This window comes from Suncus etruscus, chromosome 6 (genome assembly GCF_024139225.1).
Source record: "Suncus etruscus isolate mSunEtr1 chromosome 6, mSunEtr1.pri.cur, whole genome shotgun sequence".
NCBI lineage: Eukaryota > Metazoa > Chordata > Mammalia > Eulipotyphla > Soricidae > Suncus > Suncus etruscus.
Window position 1 is genome coordinate 72,181,701 of NC_064853.1, and position 21,136 is coordinate 72,202,836.

General features: G+C 36.5%; 1 protein-coding gene, 1 non-coding gene and 1 pseudogene across 3 annotated transcripts in view; all 3 read left to right on the forward strand.

Moving 5' to 3' along the window:
* SNX5 (sorting nexin 5) overlaps positions 1 to 21,136 on the forward strand; it is a 1,173,556-nt gene that overhangs the window by 248,343 nt on the left and 904,077 nt on the right. The window lies entirely within an intron of this gene.
* Positions 1 to 21,136, forward strand: part of LOC126011801 (tubulin alpha-1C chain-like) — a 128,455-nt pseudogene that overhangs the window by 92,765 nt on the left and 14,554 nt on the right.
* LOC126012537 (small nucleolar RNA SNORA51) lies at positions 20,236 to 20,368 on the forward strand. The gene has a single exon (XR_007496995.1). It is a non-coding gene; the product is annotated as a small nucleolar RNA SNORA51 (small nucleolar RNA).

Here is a 21,136-nt window from a genome sequence, read left to right on the forward strand (position 1 = left end):
TCTTATCTTGCTGAGAGAATGGGTGTTGGACCTTATCAAATGCTTTCTCTACATCTTTTGAATATCCAGTAAAATTTCTACAATATTTTGTATTTCTCTCAAATTCACATGTTTATTTCCCTAAACCTAATCCCCACCATGAATGTTTTGGATATAGGCTTTGCATGGGTTCACTGAATATAGAGGTTTTGATTCTGGGCTTAATATCAGATTATCTGCCTGCCTTATCTCTTTCTTTCTCTCTCTTTCTCTATTTCTCTCTCATCTATCTCTCTTTCTATATTTGAAATCATCAAGGACGTACCATAAAAGGAAGAAACCACCAAGGAAGGACCATAGAAAATGTGCTCTCACCAGAAACCAACTCTGTTAACAACTTGGACTTGAGCTTTCCAGACTCCAGAACTTTAAGAAATAGGTCTGTAGTTTAAGGTTCCTAACTGAAGGCATATTTTGTTAGAGTAGCCAGAGTAGACTAAAGAACTGCCTTTGAAACTTACTTGGGCCACATATAGATTTGCAAATTAGTTATCTCTCATCAAAGTACTTGAGATTTGTCAGCCTTCAAGTTTATTCACATAATTTTGATTTTTAATTGTTAACTTTAATGATTGAGGTTCTGTGATTTACAATACTTTTAATGTTGATTATATTTGTACATACATAATTTAAACACCATGGCCATCACTATTGTAGACACCTTCCTCTCCTGAGGTCCATAAGGCCTCTCTTTGTATGACTCTCTCTTCATCCCCAAACTCAGTTCAGTGGACCAACTGTCCCTTCCTTACTGTTTCTTTTTGGCCCTTTTGAGCTACCCTACAGAAAATCTTTAAATCTTACATATGAGTGAGAGCATTCTAGTTATATACTTCTTTACCAAAAGAGAAATGATTTAGATTTTCTGACTTTTCCTGAAATGACAAGTGACTGTCACTGTTCTATTATTAACAAATATTTCTTTATAAGAGAAGTGTTTCTGTCCATTCAAGATTAGGATGACATTTAAACAAAGAGTGAACATAAATTGTTTCTTTAAAGAAGTGTGTAATATGAACACCATATTTTTTCAAAAGGTCTGGCTATCTTCCCGTCATGTGATTTATTTTTAATCCCTGATGTTTCCTACAAAACTGTACAACCTTCATATTCTATGAACTTGGAAATAACATTTTATAAACTATTAAACAATATTCCAACTTCAGACTGTCAGAGACATAGAAACAACTTTTGCAATTTATATACTCTCAATACCTTCTTATTACTTTGCAATTACAAATAAAGACCATTAAGGATAAATTCAATGTTCCAAAAAATTTTAAAAATCATGACAGTTTTGGTATTTTGAAAAATTTATATTGTAATTTAATCAACATTGCCCATACCATACGTAGTCTATTTAAATTAATTTACTATTCTACTATTAAACCACTTTGAGCCGATAAAATTGTCAATAAAAATTGTCAACATATATATGCATACATATATGTCACATTTTCATCTAGTAATATAAAATGTCATGAGTCTGTAAAGAGACTTGGACCTTACAACCATCCATTTCTATTTAGTAAATTGCAAACTTGATATAGGGGCTGAAACTCTGATGTGCCTAACTTCCTGATGGATTTGAGGTCGCACAGTCTTTTTACAGGCCTCCAGTGCCTAACAGAGAGAAGATACTGTGACAGTATTTTTGAAGTGGTGCCTTTGGAAGGCTATTAGTTTAGATGAGGTTGTTGAGTTTGGGATTCTATAATGGAACTGGAATTCTTATTATGAAAGGGCATTGTGGTGTGTGTGTGTGTGTGTGTGTGTGTGTGTGTGTGTGTGTGTGTGTGTGTGTGTGTGTAGGTACACCTTGTGCATCGATGGGAAGAACTAAAATTTTTATGTTATTTCTACTCTATTTGTTTTTCTGTTTGATTTTGTTGTTGCTTGTGGAGGGAAGACACATCCAGTGGTGCTCAGAAGCTGTTCCCAGTCTAATAATTGGTATGCAGTGGACCATGTGGTGCCAGGGATTAAACACAGGCTTCCTGCATGCAAACAATGTGTTCAGCCCACTGAGATGCCCTGTTATCTTCAACTGTGAATTTATGTGATTTATGTTCTAAGTCATTCCCATCTTATTGTATCTTTCATTCCCCTACCCCATTCATAGATCCTAATAAAAAGACTGGAATATCTGAGAGTATCTCATCCACCCTGGATACTTCAGTCCCCTGTAGTTTCCAACAGTTAAAGGCAAGAACTTATATGAAGAAAAGGAGAAACTTAAAAATCAAATTCTTAATTAAATTAAAAGGAGAAATTAATTTACTTAAACACAAAGTGGCCCATAGGAATAGCTCAGTCAGTTGTGTGGAATGCCTGTATTGCAAGAATATGGTCAAGAAATTTTGATTCTTAGTGCCACCACATGTGCTAAGCATGACTTCGGCAGCTCTACTATTTAACTTTGGAAAATCATTGCCTGTGATTCCCAGTGAGTAGTTTCTGACCATACATCAGCCATGCATATGAGATCAAAGCGCATAGGCCCTGTGCAAGTCCCACAGCTGAAAAGATGTTTAAGCAAGCCCAATCCCAGGAAATATTATTTCCAATAAGCATATAGGTGAGTCCTTCAGCAGCCTCTGTTCCACAAACTACCAAAAAGTTTACAATCAAGCACCAAAACTAAAGGAACAAAGGCCATGACCAGTATTATGACCCTGTATACAAACACCAAAACTTGGTATGAATCCTTGGTCATGCACCACAACTAAAATTTGTTATCAGCACAAGCAGACATACATGCAATGTGACAACTGAAGGGGAAAAATGGGGATACCAATTTTTTTTTCAAAAAAAGAGAGACAACATTAAACATTTTCCTTATATCCCGTAGATAAGTGAGATTATTCTGTTCATCCCTCTCTCTCTCTCTCTCTCTCTCTCTCTCTCTCTCTCTCTCTCTCTCTCTCTCTCTGATTTATTTCTGGTGACAGGAAATGCACATTGGCAAAGGTTGTTTGTACATTGTATAACTAACTCAATCATGAACTTGATCTGTGGGGGAAAAAAGTGCTGTAGTATGAACAACCTTGTAACCATGGCGTTTAAATAGAAAAAATTAAAGAGAGACAAGTAGGTTAAGTTTATTCTTGCCCAAGGTTATTACTTGAGATTGCAGCATTTCTATAGACTTTAACCCTCTGGCCCCCGAACAAGAATTCTTTGGACGTTCAAATTGAAAAGAGCTTGAGGTACCTTCCAACTAAGCTAAGGTTGTTTTCTTAAAAATATATATTTGAGTTAGAATATGAAAGAAAAGAAATGTCTTTAAGATTAGAAGTAGGTGGATGGTCTTTATAGGTTCAGATATAACAGTTGGGGGCAGATACATTACAGTGATTTTTCTCTTCTTTTACGTCACCCCACCTTCACATTCTGCAAAAACAAATGTTGCATTTTATTAGAACAGACAGGGGTTTTTTGAGCTACAAAAGAAACAGAATATGTGGGGCTTCCACATATTCTGGGGCTTCCATATGGGGCTTCCATACATCTTATCATCTTTCCTGGCAACATTTTCACTAGGGAGAAATGCGCAGAAACAGCAGTAATCAGAAGTATTGATTCTTGTGCTGAAAACATTTTTCATCAGTTTCTGAAATTATATTGTCAAGCAAGGAAAGCAAATAGGAAAAGCTTTCTGGTTGATTGCAGCTATAAAACTGAATGAGGTATTATGGATCATAAATTTAAAAAAAAGAAAAAAAATCACTTCCATCTTCTCAAGATATCTTCCTCCAGGTATTTACCACCAATAAGATTTAAAAACTCAGAGGCATGCTTTACCATGGCCACAGGCAAACATAGAAGATATTGTGCAATGGTTTAAATTTCTGTTGGTTGTCTCCCAGATTTTTATAAGCTTTGGTGGACAAAATATGTGTTGAGCAGTAGTTACTTTTTCACTGAATTAAATGATAAGGAGAAATTGGTAAATAAATGAAATATCTCCTGTATTTCACTGGCTCAGAAGCTATCAATGAACACAAAACATTGATAAACCTCAAAGAAAAAGGGTTGGATATCAGGAATGATTTGGTTTTAGAGAAACACAAATAGATCTTTTGGATATATGGGTATGTCTGACAAAGAGTGGTATCTAAGTGATAGAGAATAAATGGGAATTTCTCAACAAAGTGAATATAATGGCTCAAAACCAAGAAACCTATGAGAACTTGGGTGGATCTGCAAGAATTCAGTACTTCTAGGTGGTACATAAGATTTCTTGCAGCTCTGGAATTCATTCAAATATAATATATATAATATAAAAGGTAGCATCTTAAATACACAAGTCTATAAGTTTAGAAAACTGTAAATGCCACTACAATCAAGTCATAGAAAAGTTTTATTATCCATAATTTCCCGCAGGGATGATGAGATAAGAGTTGAGTGTTTGGTTTGCATACAGCCTTCCAAAGTCCAATCCCAAACACCATCTATCATCCCCTGAGCACCACAAAAAGGAAGCCCTGAACACAGCTAGGTATGGCCCCATATTCCCCAATGAATGAATAACCTGATAGAAACCTGATGGAAAAGAAATATGAACTTGCATATAAAGCTCTCAGGGGCATATGAAAATGCAAAAAAAAAAAAAAAAAAGCAAAAAAAAGTAAGAACAGTATAACCAGGAGTGATAGCAAAGTGGGAAGGGCACTTGTTTTGTAAACAGCCAACTCAGGTTCTATCCCCAGTATCCCATATAGTCCAAAGTCCCCTAAGCCTGGACGGAGTGATTTCTGGCACAGAGCCAGGAGTAACCTCTAAGCACTAGAAGTGGCCTAGACACCAAAAAATAAATTGTAATAATAATAAATGAAAAACAGTAATACTTAATTCTAAAATTGGATGCTTAATAGACTAATTGAGCGGATTCGTTTTCAGGCTGCTTGCAGTGGTGCTAAATGTTTACTCCTGGTTCTGTGTTCAGGAATCACTCCTGACAGAGGTCAACACTTGTAAGACTATTTTTGGCTGAGAACAAAGTTATTAGTTACTAGACACATGTGAAAGAAGGATGCAATGTTGTTGTAGAATTTGCAACAAATTAAAAAAAACTTGAAAAATACACAGTATGCAAATGTGAGTAAAAAGCTTATTAGGAGTGCAACACGATGTAGAAATAGGAAGTCAAAAAGAAAATCTAAATAGAAAGTGACAGAGTCCCACTCCACATTATTTATAATTTAAAAAAACTTCAACATTTTCTTTTTTTAATTTTTTCTCTTTATTTGAATATCTTGATTACATAAATGATTGTGATAAGGTTTCAGTCATATAAAGAACACTCTCTTCACCAGTGCAACATTCCCGCCACCAATGTCCCAAATCTCCCTCCATCCCACCCCACCCCCACCTGTACTCCAGACAGTCTTTCCAGTTCCCTCATTTATTCACTTGATTATGGTAGTTCTCAGTGTAGTTATTTCTATAACTGTGCTCACCACTCTTTGTGGTGAGCTTCATGGAGTGAGCTGGTGTTCCAGCCCTCCTCTCATTGTCTCTGAGGATTGTTACAAAAATGACTTTTATTTTTCTTAAAACCCATAGATGAGTGAGACTATTCTGTGTCTCTCTCTCTCCTTCTGACTTATTTCACTGAGCATGCTAGATTCCATGTACATCCATGTATAGGAAAATTTCATGACTTAATCTCTCCCGACGGCTGCATAATATTCCATTGTGTATATGTACCACAGTTTCTTTAGCCATTCGTCTGTTGAAGGGCGTCTTGGTTGTTTCCAGAGCCTGGCTATTGTGAATAGTGCTGCAATAAATATAGGTGTAAGGAAGGGGTTTTTGTATTGTATTCTTGTGTTCCTAGGATATATCCCTAGGAGTGGAATAGCTGGGTCGAATGGGAGCTCAATTTCCAGATTTTGAAGGAACCTCCATATCGCTTTCCATAGAGGCTGTACTAGATGGCATTCCCACCAGCAGTGGATAAGAGTTCCTTTCACTCCACATCCCCGCCAGCACTGATTGTTCTCATTCTTTGTGATGTGCGCCAATCTCTGTGGTGTGAGGTGGTATCTCATCGTTTTGATTTGCATCTCTCTGATGATTAGTGATGAGGAGCATTTTTTCATGTGTCTTTTGGCCATTTGTATTTCTTTTTTATCAAAGTGTCTGTTCATTTCTTCTCCCCACTTTTTGATGGGATTAGATGTTTGTTTGTTTTTTTTTGTAAAGTTTTGTCAATGACCTGTATATTTTGAATATTAGCCCCTTATCTGAAGGATGTTGGGTGAATAGTTTCTCCCATTCAGGGTGACTCTTGTATCCTGGGCACTATTTCTTTTGAGGTGCAGAAGCTTCTCAGTTTAATGTATTCCCATCTGTTAATCTCTGCTTCCACTTGTTTGGAAAGTGCAGTTTCCTCCTTGAAGATACCTTTAGTCTCAATGTCATGGAGTGTTTTACCGATGTGTTGTTCTATATACCTTATGGTATCTGGTCTGATATCAAGGTCTTTAATCCATTTGGATTTTACCTTCGTACATGATGTTAACTGGGGGTCTATGTTTGCTTTTTTGCAAGTGGCTAACCAGTTCTGCCAGCACCACTTGTTGAAGAGATTTTCCCTGCTCCACTTAGGATTTCTTGCTCCTTTGTCAAAAATTAGGTAATTGTATGCCTGGGGAATGTTCTCTGAGAACTCAAGCCTATTCCACTGATCTGAGGGTCTGTCTTTATTCCAATACCATGCTGTTTTAATAACTATTGCTTTGTAGTACAGTTTAAAGTTGGGGAAAGTAATGCCTCCCATTTCCTTTTCCCTAAGAGTGCTTTAGCTATTCGAGGATGTTTATTGTTCCAGATGAACTTCATAAGTGTTTGATCCACTTCTTTGAAGAATGTCATGGGTATTTTTAAGGGGATCGCATTAAACCTGTATAATGCTTTGGGGAGTATTGCCATTTTAATGATGTTAATCCTGCCAAGCCATGAGCAGGGTAAGTGTTTCCATTTCCGTGTGTCCTCTCTTATTTCTTGGAGCAGGGCTTTATAGTTTTCTTTGTATAAGTCCTTCACGTCTTTGGTCAAGTTGACTCCAAGATATTTGAGTTTGTGTGGCACTATTATGAATGGGATTGCCTTCCTGACTTCCATCTCTTCCCTATTATTATTGGTGTATAAAAAGGCCATTGATTTCTGTAGGTTGATTTTGTAGCCTGCCACCTTGCTATATGAATCTATTGTTTCTAGAAGCTTTTTGGTAGAGTCTTTAGGGTTTTCTAAGTAGAGTATCATGTCATCTGCAAACATTGAGAGCTTGACTTCTTCCTTTCCTATCTGAATTCCCTTGATATTTTTTTCTTGCCTGATCGCTATAGCAAGAACTTCCAGTACTATGTTGAAGAGGAGTGGTGAGAGAGGACAGCCTTGTCTTGTACCCGAATTTAGAGGAAAGGCTTTTAGTTTTTCTCCATTGAGGATAATATTTGCCATTGGCTTGTGGTAGATGGCTTCAACTAGATTGAGAAAGGTTCCTTCCATTCCCATCTTGCTGAGAGTTTTGAACAAGAATGGGTGTTGGACCTTATCAAATGCTTTCTCTGCATCTATTGATATGATCATGTGATTTTTATTTTTCTTGTTGTTGATGTTGTGTATGATGTTAATAGATTTATGGATGTTAAACCATCCTTGCATTCCTGGGATGAAGCCTACTTGGTCATATTGTATGATCTTCTTGATGATGCATTGGATCCTATTTGCCAGGATTTTGTTGAAGATCTTTGCATCAGCATTCATCAGGGATATTGGTCTGTAATTTTCTTTTTTGGCAGCGTCTCTGTCTGGTTTTGGTATCAAGGTGATGTTGGCTTCATAAGAGCTGTTTGGGAGTGTTCCCTTTTTTTCAATTTCATGGAAGAGTCTGGCTAGGATTGGTAGTAGCTCCTCTTGAAAGATTTGAAAAAATTCATTAGGAAAACCATCTGGGCCTGGGCTTTTCTTTTTTGGTAGATGTTTGGTTACAGTTTCAATTTACTCAGTAGTGATGGGGGTGTTTAGATATGTTACATTCTCCTTACTTAAATGTGGAAGGTTATAAGTGTCCAAGAATTTTTCCATTTCTTCTAGGTTCTCATGTTTTGTAGCATAAAGTTTCTCAAAGTAGCCTCTGATTATCCTTTGGATCTCTGCAATTTCTGTTGTGATCTCCCCCTTTTCATTTCTAATACAGGTTATCAGATTTCTCTCTCTCTTTCTTTGTGAGTTTTGCCAATGGTCTATCAATCTTATTTATTTTTTCAAAGAACCAGCTTCTGCTTTCGTTGATCTTTCGGATTGCTTTTTGGTTTTCCACTTCATTGAGTTCTGCTTTCAGCTTTATTATTTCCTTCTGTCTCCCTATTTTTGGTTCCTTTTGTTGGTCATTTTCTAATTTTTTAAGCTGCGCCATTAAGTTTTTCAGGTATGCTCCTTCTTCCTTCCTGATGCGTGCTTGTAGAGCTATAAATTTTCCTCTCAGGACCGCTTTTGCTGTGTCCCATAGATTCTGGCAGTTTGTGTCTTCATTATCATTTGTTTCCAGGAAAGTTTTGATTTCCTTTTTGATTTCATCTCGGACCCACTGGTTGTTCAGTAGCAGGGTGTTTAATTTCCAATTGTTAAAGTTTTTCTTCAGTGTGGCTTTGTAGTTCACATCTAATTTCAGAGCCTGGTGGTCAGCAAAGGTAGCCTGCAAGATTTCTATCCTCTTGATTTTATGGAGGTATATTCAACATTTTCTAATAAAAATTCCTAATTATAAGTATTAAAAAGGAAAAATTTCATGTTGATATAATGAAGTGGCAAATCACTCTGGAAAAAAATCATGTCATAGGCTGACAGTTTTCTATCTGCAACCCTGAATATAAGTGAAAATTTAAAAGTGATGAAATAAAGACAATATTCCATGAATTCTCTACCCTGCCACAAAAATCAGTCACCTATACAGTAGAATTAGTATTATATATTAGGACCACAAAATATGTAGGAAAAATTATAGATAATAATTATTCATTTCAGACAATAGGGAAAATATGAAATGTATACATATTTCCTATTCATGGGTGAGGGGGATTAACATCAAAATGCCAAAGCTTCCCATCACATTATACAGTTTCACTATCATGACTCTAAGGATACTTGTGATATGTTTTAAGATAAAACACTTCTGAAATTCATTCTTCCACCAAAATAGCCAAAGCAATCTTGCGTAAAAATGAATTTGTGAAGAATTGCTTGTCTCAACTTCAAACTGTGCCATAAAGTTGTTGTAATTTAAATAGTAAAATATTGTGATAAGAACAGACTCTCAGATATATGGAAGAAGAAACAAAGAAAGAAAGAAAGAAAGAAAGAAAGAAAGAAAGAAAGAAAGAAAGAAAGAAAGAAAGAAAGAAAGAAAAGAAAGAAAGAAAGAAGAAAGAAAGAAAGAAAGAAAGAAGAAAGAAAGAAAAGAAAGAAAGAAAGAAAGAAAGAAAGAAAGAGAAAAAGAAAGAAAGAAAGAGAAAGAAAGAAAAAAGAGAAAAAAAAGAAAGAAAGAAAGAAAGAAAGAAAGAAAGAAAGAAAGAAAGAAAAGAAAGAAAGAAAGAAAGAAAGAAAGAAAGAAAGAAAGAAAGAAAGAAGAGAAGAAAGAAAGAAAGAAAGAGAAAGAAAGAAAGAAAGAAAGAAAGAAAGAAAGAAAGAAAAGAAAGAAAGAGAAAAAAGAAAGAAAGAAAGAAAGAGAAAAGAAAGAAAGAAAGAAAGAAAGAAAGAAAGAAGAAAGAAAGAAAGAAAGAAGAGAAGAAGAAAGAAAGAAAGAAAGAGAAGAAAGAAAGAAAGAAAAGAAAGAAAGAGAAAAGAAAGAATAAGAAAGAAATAAAGAAAGAAAAAAGAAGAAAGAAAGAAAGAAAGAAAGAAAGAAAGAAAGAAAGAAAGAAAGAAAGAAAGAAAGAAAGAAAGAAAGAAAGAAGGAAGAAGAAAGGAAGAAAGAAACTAAATCAAAAAATAGAGAAAAGTGATAAGCAGGAACTTTCTCAAAGACAAGTAAATATCTAAAAGGCATATGAATAAAAGCTCTACATTAGGGACATCCAAATCAAAATAACAATGAGTTATCACACCAGAGACAATGACAAACATCAAAAAGAACAAAAACAAGCAGCTTACAAGTAGTTGGAGAAATGGAGACCCTCATTTACTCCTGGGAATGTCAACTGGTCCAGCCTTCTTGGAAAACAATAAGGACACTCATCACAAATGAGAAATTGAGGTTTCATATGATCCAGCTATTCTACTTCCTGGAATATACCCCAAGGCACCAAAAACACAATGAAAAAGGACATCTTTATTCTCATGCTCATTTAAATACTATTCACAATAGCCAAAATCTGGGTGCCCACCAAGTACTCAAGAACTGATAACTGAATAAAATACCAGGCTGAGTTAAGTTAGCCAGAGGGAAGATACACACAGAATAAATTCTCATATGCAGAAAAAAAAATAAATACATAGTAGGATATGTAAATCAATGCCCAAAGACAGTAGAAGAAAAGAACATGGTTTTTATATGGTTCTCCATATAAAAAGAGTCAGTAGGGTAGTGAGGTTACTTATTGACAAAGGTGAGTGATTATTTTGGAGGAGATGTGGGAGCTGAAAGGTGATAAAGTTTTATGCATGAAACCATATGAAGCCTGAGAAACTCTGTCATTAATAACTGTCAATCACAATGAGTCAATTGAAAAAAAAAAGTACAACTAGGGGCAGGAGAGATGGCATGGAGATAAGGCGTTTGCCTTGCATGCAAGTTCGGTGGTTGGAATGCCGGCATTCCACATGGTCCCCTGTGCCTGCCAGTGGCGATTTCTGTGCATAGAGCCAGGAGTAACCCCTGAGCGCTGCTGGGTGTGACCCAAAAACAAACAAACAAACAAAAATAAACAAAAAAAAGTGCAACTAAAAAATTGTTAAGGACTAAGCTCAAAAGAGATGCCAAGTCCATGAAACACCCAGGTGTCTGGTCTTCTGGCAGAAAACTATGGGGCTCCTTGGGAGGGTTATGGGATGAGGTTCCATCCTACTGAAACCCAGCAGCCACACCCAAATCTACAGCCTTCCAGTTTCACAGCTTCATCACTAATTTTGAAAGAGATGGCAAGTCACTTAAAGTTCCAGGGGCATGGGTCTTCAGACTGAAAACTTAGGGCAAGTAGCCTCCCCTATGTCACCTTCCCCTTACTGCCATAAGCCCCAGTCATATCCACATCCCACAGCCACTTCTAAAGAAAACTATGACCCAGTTTCACCACTGATCTTGGAAGAGGTACACAGATTCTGGAACTCCTGGAGCTCATGGCTACATGTGTGTGTCTGGACAACACCTCCAAATTCTACAATATTGACACGAGTAGAAATACAGCAAATTAGACAGTAAAGTAGCATAAAAGCCCACTAAACTCGATAAGAAAACAATAACACAGAAGGCTCAACTTGCAACAAATATCTCAGTAAATCCTCAGACATTGACTTTAATAACCCAATTGTGTGATATAACAATTTTCACAAATTTTCTTTTACTGTGCTATTGTCTGATTATTCCATTTCCCATTTTGTTATAACAAAACAATATAATATAAATTTTGTACCTGCTTAAAATAACTAAGAAAATAAAATATCAATAGTAACAATAAATAAATAAATACTTAAATAAAAACAAAGGATTTGGGGGAGTGGAAGAAAGGTTGAGCAGCTATGAAGTTTCCCAGGAAAAGCACAAGATACTGCTATGCAAAGTAAAATTCTGCCACAATATAACTTAAACAAATTTAATTAGAAATATATCTTGCAATGGGGATTTTTCTTCATATGTAAAATGTTTCTGAATGGAAGGGCTGTGTTAAGCCCTGTAGAACTCAGGGGCTATTTCTGCTTCCGTGCTCAGGGGTGACCCCTGGGGTTTCATGGAGGATCATATGCAGTACAAGAGATTAAACAGGGTTGCCCACATGCAAAGCAAATAACTTGCTGTATTATTTCTCTAGTTTTTGTATAAATATTTTATGTAGAAGCAACTTTCAGAATCCCATTTGTTGAATAACCCCTGTACAAAAGAGACAAATTTTAAAGTAGTAAACTTATCCCCTACATTTTTCTACTTTTAAAACACTCCTAACTTTCACAACTCAGAAGCTGAGTTGCTAGTTTGCTCAAATACTTTCTAGAATAAATCTTTCAATCCTGAATACAGATTAGTTCGATAAAACTACTCTGCTTTTTTTTAGTAGTCAGTTTGGTGGACTCCCAGTATTTGGCCTATGTAGGTCAAGCAATAATAAGAGGTATTTGGCAGAAAGCTAAAAAGAAACAGAATTTAATATTGGAGTACTTCACAAATCAAGTTTGAGTGCTGAAAGTAGCTAGTGGCAATCTGATGAATTTTTGGCTTTACAGTTTGGGTGTCTGATGATATCATTAGGTGTTATTCACCCCACAACAGGCTCAACAATATCTAGAGAAGAGCAGGAAAGTATTTTATATTACTTTTTATATTACTGCATATTGAGTCATGTGCATGCAGTTTGGAAAAAAGACTATACTTTTTCTTAATTGGGCTAAGTCAGGAAAATGGAAAATCTAATTTGGAGAGGAATAGCAGATATTGGAGGAAACAAGAATTCAGGACCAATCTAGTTTATAGGTAGCAAACAAAATCTCAAAATAGTTACTAGGTCTGATATGTACAAATGTGCAAACATCTGGGGTCGGCGAGGTGGCGCTAGAGGTAAGGTGTCTGCCTTGCAAGCTCTAGCCAAGGAAGGACTGTGGTTCGATCCCCTGGTGTCCCATTTGGTCCCCCCAAGCCAGGGGCAATTTCTGAGCATCAAACAGTGTGGCTGAAAAACAAAAACAAAACAAAACAAAAAACAAAAAAAACAAATGTGCAAACATCTTACTTTTTGATCTTGCTGCTTTTAGTCTTCTCTTTATGGATTTCATAATTTTGATTAGGATTATCTTGGGTTGCCTTCATTTTTATCTCTTTTAGCTGGTACTTTTCTGGCATCAGGATGTGAGTTCATGTATTCTCCGCATATGGGCACTTTTCAGATGATATCTTTGATTGTTGCTTCTTCAAAGTGACTTCATTCTTGATTCTCTGGGGACCTCAAACGATTCTTATGTTGTTTTTGATTCATCCCAAAGTTCTTTAGTCAACTGTTCATTTATTTTGAGACTTCATTTCCATCTTCTGTGCCTGTCTAAAGGTTATCTGAACTTCATTTTCTAGGTGAGTGATTTTGGTCCTCAGCAGCTATTACTCTGCTGGTGAGGCCTTCCTATATTTTGCATTTCATCTAATGTTCTAATGTTTTGACATTTCTGTTTGTATTTTTCTCATTTCTGCTTTCATATTATTCTGTATTTTATTGGCAGTGTGTTCCATTATTTCCTTGAGCTCCTTGAACGTCTTGTGCATTTCCAGTCTAAACTTCATTTCAGAAAGGTTATGTAGGGAATTAATGTTGATTGAATCTGCATGACTGCAGTCTTTTTTTTTATGTACCTTTTGGTATTTGTCTTCTTTTTTTTTTTTTTGCTTTATTCATTTATTTTTCTTCTTAAATTATCTTTATTTAAACACCATGATTACAAACATGATTCCAGTTGTATGATTACAATCATGTAAAGAACACCCCCCTTCACCAGTGCAAGATTCCCACCACCAATTTCCCAGATCTCCCTCCTCCCCACCCACCCACACCTGTACTCGAGACAGGCTTTCTACTTCCCTCATTCATTCACATTGTTATGATGTTCTCAGTGTAGTTATTTCTTTAACTGCACTCATCACTCTATGTGGTGAGCTTCAGGTCATGAGCTGCACCTACCAGCCCTCATCTCTCTTGTCTCTCAGATACTGCTAAGAATGTCTTTGACTTTTCTTAAAACCCATAGTTGAGAGAGACTATTCTGCATCTTTCTCTCTCCCTCAGACTTATTTTACTCAGCATAATAGATTCCATGTACATCCATATATAAGGAAATTTCATGACTTTATCTCTCCTGGTGACTGCATAGTATTCCATTGTGTATATGTACCACAGTTTCTTTAGCCACTCATCTTTTGAAGGGCATCTTGGTTGTTTCCAGAGTCTGGCTATTGTAAATAGTGCTGCAATGAATATAGGTGTGAGGAAGGGATTTTTGTTTTGTATTTTTGTGTTCCTCAGGTATATTCTTAGGCGTGGTACAGCTGGATGGTATGTGAGCTCAATTTCCAGTTTATGGAGAATCTCCATATTGCTTTCCATAAAGGTTGGACTAGACAGCATTCCCACCAGCAGTGAAAAGGAATTCCTTTCTCTCCACATCACCACCAGCACTGCTTGTTTTCCTTCGTTGTGACGTGTGCCAATCTCAGTGACGAGAGGTGGTACCTCATAGTAGTTTTGATTTGCATCTTCCTGACAATTAGTGATGTTGAGCATCTTTTCATGTGCTTTTTGGCCATTTGCATTTCTTCTTTTACAAAGTGTTCATTTCTTCTCTCCATATTTTGATGGCGTTAGGTTTTTTTTTTGTATAGTTCTGTCAATACCTTGTATATTTTGGATATTAGTCCTTTATCTGATGGGTATTGGGTGAATAATTTCTCCCACTCAGTGAGTGGCTTTTGTATTCTGGGTACTATCTCCTTTGAGGTGCAGACGCTTCTCAGCTTAATATAGTCCCATTTGTTTATCTCTGTTTCCACTTGTTTGGAGAGTGCTGTTTCCTCCTTAAAGATGCCTTAGTATCAATGTCATGGAGTGTTTTACCTACATGTTGTTCTATATACCTTATAGTTTCAGATCTGATATCAAGGTCTTTAATCCATTTTGATTTTACCGTCGTACATGGTGTTAGCTGGGGGTCTGAATTTGCTTTTATGCAAGTGGCTAACCAGTTATGCCAATACCACTTGTTGAAGAGGCTTTCCTTGCTCCATTTTGGATTTATTGCTCCTTTATAAAAAACTAGGTGGTTATATGTCTGGGGAACATTCTCTGAGTATGCAAGCCTAGTCCACTAATCTGAGGGTCTGTCTTTATTCCAATACCATGCTGTTTGATAACTATTGCTTTGTAATACAGCTTAAAATTGGGGAAAGTAATGCCTCCCATATTCCTTTTCCCAAGTGTTTATTGTTCCAAATGAATTTTATAAGTGTTTGATCCACTTCTTTGAAGAATGTCATGGGTATCTTTAGAGGAATCGCGTTAAATCTGTACAATGCTTTTGGAAGTATTGTCATTTTAATGATGTTAATCCTGCCAATCCATGAGCAGGATATGTGTTTCCATTTCTGCATGTCCTCTCTTATTTCTTGGAGCAGTATTTTATAGTTTTCTTTGTACAGATCCTTCCCATCTTTAGTCAGGTTGACTCCAAGATATTTGAGTTTGTGTGGCACTAATGTGAGTGGGATTGTTCTCTTAATGTCCATTTCTTCCCTATCATTATTGGTGTATAAAAAGGCCATTGATTTTGGTGTGTTAATTTTGTAGCCTGCCACTTTGTTATATGAATCTATTATTTGCAGAAGCTTTTTGGTAGAGTCTTTAGGGTTTTCTAAGTAGAGTATCATGTCATCTGAAAACAGTGAGAGCTTGACTTCTTCCTTTCATATCTGGATTCCCTTGATATTTTTTTTTTTGCCTAATCACTATAGCAAGGACTTCCAGTACTATGTTGAATAAAAGTGGTGAGAGAGGACAGCCTTGTCTTGTACCAAAATTTAGAGGGATGGCTTTTAGTTTTTCTCGCCATTGAGAACAATATTTGCCATTGGCTTGTGGTAGATGCCTTAACTATATTAGAAAGGTTCTTTTCATTCCCATCTTGCTGAGTTTTTTTTAATATAATTTTTATTTTAATTATAGTGGCTTACATATCATTCACAGTAATATTCCAGGTACATATTTACATTGAATCAGGGGAGTTCCCACCACCGAATTGTCCTCCCACAACCGCTCCCATCCTGCCTCCCATATCTTCCACTCTCCCCCCCGCCTTCCAGGGGCTACTAGAATGCGTGGTTCCTTCTGTGTCTAGTTAATTACTTAGTGGTCTTATAACTGTTTGATCTTGGTGCCTCCATTACTGCCCCCTCTAGTTGGGAGGCGGGACTAGAAAGATCAAGTTATATGGTTTTGTTTGAGGAAGAGAAAGGTAATATAATGGGGTAAAAATCAACTACGCCGACTATGAGCAGAGTCATTTTAGAGGCTCTCATCCTTGGTTTGAGGGACGATGTGGAAAAGAAGAAGGTGAAACACCACTTGCTGAGAGTTTTTATCAAGAATGGGTGTTCAACCTTATCAAATGCTTTTTCTGCGTCTATTGATATGACTATGTGATTTTATTTTTCTTGTTGTTGATGTTGTGTATTATGTTGATAGATTTACTGATGTTAAACCATCCTTGCATTCCTCGGATAAAACCTACTTGATCATAGTGAATGATCTTCTTGAAGAGGCATTGGACCATGTTTTCCAGGACTTTGTTGAGGATATTTGCATCTGTGTTTATCAGGGATATTGGTCTGTAATTTTCTTTTTTGGCAGCATCTCTATCTGGTTTTGGTACTAAGGTGATGCTGGCTTCATAAAAGCTATTTGGAAGTGTTCCTGTTTTTTAATTTCATAAAAGAGGCTGGCCAGGATTGGCAGTAGTTCCTCTTGAAAGGTTTGAAAGAATGCATTTGTGAATCCACCAGGACCTGGGCTTTTGATTTTAGGCAAATTTTTTATTACAGTTTTAATTTCCTCAATAGTGATGGGGTGTTTAGATATGCTACATCTTCTTTATTCAACCCTGTAAGGCTATATGAGTTCAAAAATTTATCCATTTCTTCCAGGTTCTCATATTTAGTGGCATAGAGTTTCTCAAAGTATTCTGTAAATATCCATTGAATCTCTGCAGTATCTGTAGTGATCTCCCCCTTTTCATTTTTAATACACGTTATCAAGTTTCTCTCCCTCTTTTTCTCTGTGAGTTTTGCCAATGGTCTATCAATCTTTTTTATTTTTTCAAAAACCAATTTCTGCTTTTGTTGATCTTTCAGATTGTTTTTTGGGTTTCTATTTCATTTATTTTCACTCTCAGCTTTGTTGTTTCCTTCTGTCTTCTTATTTTTGGGTTCTTTTGTTGATCATTTTCTAATTCTATAAGCTGTGTCATTAAGCTATTCATGTATTACCTTCTTTCTTCCTGATGTGTGCTTGCAACACTATAAATTTTCCTCTCAGTACCGCTTTTGCTGTATCCCATAGGTTCTATTAGTTTGGGTTTTCATTGTCATTTATTTCCAGGAAAGCTTTGATTTCCTCTTTGATTTCATCTCGGACCCACTGGTTGTTCAGTAGTAGACTGTTAAAGTTTTTCTTGTGTGTCCCTTTGTATTTCACATCTAAGTTTAGAGCCTTGTGGTCAGCAAAGGTATCTTCTTGATTTTATGGAGGTATGTTTTATGTACCAGCATGTGGTCTATTCTGAAGAATGTTCCATATATGTTGGAAAAGAATGTGTATCCAGGTTTCTGAGGATGGAGTGTCCTATATATATCTACAATTCCTCTTTCTTCCATTTTTCTTTTCAGATCTAGTATATTTTTGTTGCGTTTCAGTCTGGTTGATCTATCAAGAATTGACAAGTCCATGTTGAGGTCTCTCACAATTATTGTATTATTATTGATATCCTTATTCAGATTTGCCAATAACTGTATTAAATACTTTGCTGGTCCCTCATTGGGTGCATATATGTTTAGGAGAGTGATTTCTTCCTGATGTACATATCCCTTGATTAGTACATAATGTCCATCTTTGTCCCTTACAACTTTTTTTGAATATAATGTTTGTGTCATCTGATATTAGTATGGCCACTCGAGCTTTTTAAGGGTTTTGTTTGCTTGGTTGATTTTTCTCCAGCCTTTAATTTTGAGTATATGTTTATTCTGACTATTTAGTTGTGTTTTTTGTAGACAGCAGAAGGTTGGGTTCAGTTTTTTGATCCATTTCACTACTGTGTCTCTTAAAGGGTGCATTTAGTCCATTGACATTGAGAGAGATAATTGTCATGGGATTTATTGCCATATTTGTGTAGAAGTTTGGTGTGTTCATTGGTCTGTCTTGTCTTTAAAGTAGATATTTCAGTTTTTCTTTTAAGGCTGGTTTTGAGTCTGTATAGTTTTTGAGCTGTTGTTAATCTGTGAAGCCATGTATACTTCCTTCAAAACTGAAAGTGAGTTTTGCTGGGTACAGTATTCTAGGTGAAGCATTTATTTCATTGAGTTTTGTCACTATATCCCACCATTGCCTTCTGGCCTTGAGTATTTCTGATGACAGGTCTGCTGTAAATTTCAAGGATTATCCCTTGAATGTAATTTCCCTTTTTGATCTTGCTGCTTTCAGTATTCTATCTCTATCTGTGGGATTCATCATTGTGACTAGTATGTGTCTTAGGGTGTTTTTCCTGGGGTCTCTTTTAGCTGGCACTCTTTGGGCATGCAGGATTTGGTTTCATGTATTCTTTAGTTCTGGTAGTTTCTCTGTGATGATGTTTTTGACTGTTGATTCTTTCTGGAGATTTTCTTCTTGGCTTTTTGGGATCCCAATGATTCTTAAGTTGTTTATGTTGAGCATATCAAAGACTTCTATTTTCATCTGTTCATATTCTTTGAGTAATTTTTCCATTGTATGATCATTTGCTTTAAGGCTTTTTTTCAATTTCTTCTGCTATATGGAGTTGTTATGCATCTCATTTTCCAGCACACTAATTCTATCCTCAGCTGCTGTTAACCTGTGGGAAAGCTCACCCATTTTGTTCTTCAGTTCATCTACTGAGTTTTTCAGACATGTTATTTGACCTGATATTTCAGTTTGGAGTTTTCTGATTTCTATCTTCATAGTTCCTTGATTCTTATTAGTGTTCTGTTCTATACTTTCTTTGAGTTCTGTGAGCATCCTGTTCTATACTTTCTTTGAGTTCTGTGAGCATCCTCCATATTTCTTCTCTAAACTCCATATCTGAAAGACTAACTAGGTGGTTGGCCATTGTTGGGTCATCAGAGTTGCCATCTTCAATCTCTATGCCTAATATTGGTCTGCATAGTTTCCCCATTGTCACACTTGTGTTGTGGGTTTTTCTACGTGTTGTGGTGGTATTCATTGGCTAGGGGGAGTGCACAGCTGCAAAGCGAAGCAGAGCAGCCGTGCTCCTGTGCTTCGACCCCTTAAAAGGTGGGCTAAGGGGCCCAGTAGAGTCAGCTTTATCCTCAACTCCGGCCCAGAATGACTCATCTCAGCCAAGGCAAGCCCTCAGGGGATGGATGCCAGAGAAGATGACTTCAGTCTTCACCCAGAAAGTATAGTAGGGTTTTGTGCTACTTTACCATGGTTTCTTTTGTAGTCTCATGACATCTCATTCTTAGGTTACTGTCAGTCTTCCCCATGGCCAGGAATAAATCAAGGGAGCTTATGTGTGAAAGATATTATCTTTTGGTCATATAAGTGCTCCATCCACTGACCCACCTCTTTTCAAGAGGTTATGTTCCTGGAGTGGCCTCTGGCCTGTGTGGATTGGTTCAATTAGTTCTGTTTGTAAGCTACACGCCGTTTTGGGTCTCTGTCTCCTGCACTTTAAATCTTTTCTCTTGAATTTTAGAAATACTTATTTCTAAATAAACAGTGACTATTTAAATGATATTTTTAAAAAAGCAAAACTTAGAAGTTTTCAGGAAATTGAGAGATAGTATAGATGGCAGGGCATTTTCCTTGCATGCAGTCAATCTCTGTTTGATCTCTAACATCCCCCAGAATATGGCCCCCTGAGCATCTGCAGGAATAGCTCCTGAGAGAATATCCAGGAGTAACCCCTGATGATCTCTGGATTGGCTCATAACCAAGCAAACAAAAATAAAAGTTTAGAATGCATATAGTTTCTTCAAATAAGTGAACACCAAAAATACCTACTACAAAATTTAGATCACTAATAGGACATTACAACAAAAGAGAAGTTCAAGGAAGCTAGATAAAGTAGTAGCAAAGATTAATTGAAAATGATAAAAACAGGCTGGTGTGGGGTGGGGAGGAAGGACACTTGGGATATTGGTCATGGGACTGTTGCACTGGTGAAGGATATATATATATATATAAAAGATAAGGCCTTCCAACTCTTACCACAGGCTGTGTTCTTTACGCTGACTGTATAGAAAGAGGAGGTACAGTAAATGCACCCCATATACACCTCAACCCAGGCCCTTTGCCTGGTCTGTATTGTGAATTGGGGGACAAAAAATTTTAAAAATATATTAATAAAAATGATAAAATTTTGGGTTCAAAGTGGATTATGAAAAAATTGTTTTGTATATTCCCTAACAAGCTTATTAAATATCTAAGTAAAGATATCAAGTGAATAGATTAAAAATAGTAGTAGGATCTGGGGGATAACTCATGTCTTAGAGTGCTTTCCTTGTAGACACTAGCTGTGAGAGAATTCTAGTCCTGTTTCTACAATATATATTCATCATGGTTCTGGTATCTTTGCTGTTTGTGGCTGGAAGCTCTGATATCTGTGCCATAAATAATTATCAGCTTTACCATGGCCAATTGTATTTGAGTATCACAGTACCACAGGGTGTTTAATAAAATAATCAAACATTTTTGTAACTTTGTCTTCCTTCTCCTTCCATCAGAATTTAGAAAGTTCGAGGCCAGAGTGATAGAATGCAGTATAGGGAATTTGCCTTGCACATGGCCAATTTAGGACAGACCTGGATTTGATCCCCAGGATCCCATATGGTCCCCCAAGCAGGAGCGATTTCTGAGTGCATAGCCTGGAGTAACTGAGTATAACCCTGAGTATCACTGGGTGTGGCCCCAAAACCAAAAAATAAAAAAAATAGAAAGCTCTTTGACATTAAAAATGTAAAAATATACTGGTCTGAAGCTTTTATTTTGCCAGATATGCCAACCCTAATTTGGAAGTAACTTCCTTGCTATATTATTTTGTTTCTATAACGACAAAAAGAACCTTATGAGTACCCTTTGACTAATAATGATCT